The following is a 1,325-nucleotide window of genomic DNA, read 5'->3' as shown; positions in this document are numbered from 1 at the left end:
GAAAACCACAGCATTATCATCCTGATCAACTTGAATAGCTTAAGTTTGAACAAAAATAGTTAAGTCAGTGGTCTGTCTCCAGCACCTAAATCTGGAACCTGGGTATAGTGCCAGCGTTGAGGCCAATCCCTGACCTGCAGGTTAACCAATCTCTCTCTGATATCAATCTGGCACCACCTTTGAGCTTACGTGTCTGTCCTCCTCTATTTGATATCTAACTCATTGGTTCTCCTCCCAGTTCCCTATCCCTGGGTTGCATTTAGCAATGCGTGGAGACAACTTTACTCATCAAACCGTGTGGGAGAGTATCCAATAGGTAGAGGCCAGTGATGCTGCTTTACATCCTACAGTGCACAGGACAACTCCCACAACAAACGTCTTCAGACCCAAAATGCCAGCAGTGCCTGGGATGAAAAACCCTATTACTAACTCAGGGGCTTCATCCTTTCACTAAAGAAAGACAAAACCCTGGATGGTTTGAGGAGTGCATCCACTTGTTTTAAGCTATGAGAAAAACCTCGTAAGGGAACCAAAGTGTGGCAAAAAGGTCTGCCATTCTAGACCAGAGATTTACAAATGGAGTCTACATGGGACCTGGCAGGTGATATAAGTGAGTTAAGCAGTCACAGTCACATGTACCACATTCTGCCCATTTTAGGAAACAGCCACTGCCTGGCTCCAGGAATTTGTAGTCAAGCAGGAACAAAGCCCTACTCTTAACAGAGATGTTAATTTTTGGAGAAGCCTTAAAAATCTAGATTTTTTTTTACATGAAGTCCCCTAAATTTTAAATGTTTCTAATTTTATCCTTAACAGACTAGGAAGGCCAAACAAAATACACTTGGAGATCAGGTTTAGTCTTCTATCAGTTTGTTTACTTTTTATTGAAGTATAGTTGACATACAATGCTATATTAGTTTCAGGTACACCCAAAGGGATTCAACAATTTTATGCATTATGCAATGCCCATAATGATAAGTGTAGTTACAGTTTGTCACCATACATTATTACAATATTATTGGCTGTATTTCCTACGTGGTACTTTTCATCCCCATGATTAATTTATTTTATAACTGGAAGTTTGTACCTCTTAATCCCCTTCGCCTATTTTACCTATCCCTCCTTCCCCCTCTCTGTTAACCACCAGTTTGTTCCCTGTACTTGTGAGTCTGTTTCTGTTTTGGTCATTTTCCTGTCTGTTCATTCATTTGCTTTGTTTTTTAGATTCCACATATAAGTGAAATCATATGGTGATTGTCTTTCTTTTTCTGGCCTCTTCCACTTAGCATAATACCCTGTAGGTACATTCAGGCTGTTGCAAATGA

The sequence above is a fragment of the Panthera leo genome, chromosome A1 (genome assembly GCF_018350215.1).
Source record: "Panthera leo isolate Ple1 chromosome A1, P.leo_Ple1_pat1.1, whole genome shotgun sequence".
Classification (NCBI taxonomy): domain Eukaryota; kingdom Metazoa; phylum Chordata; class Mammalia; order Carnivora; family Felidae; genus Panthera; species Panthera leo.
The sequence above is the reverse complement of the archived record's forward strand: the minus strand, read 5'-3'. Positions refer to the sequence as shown.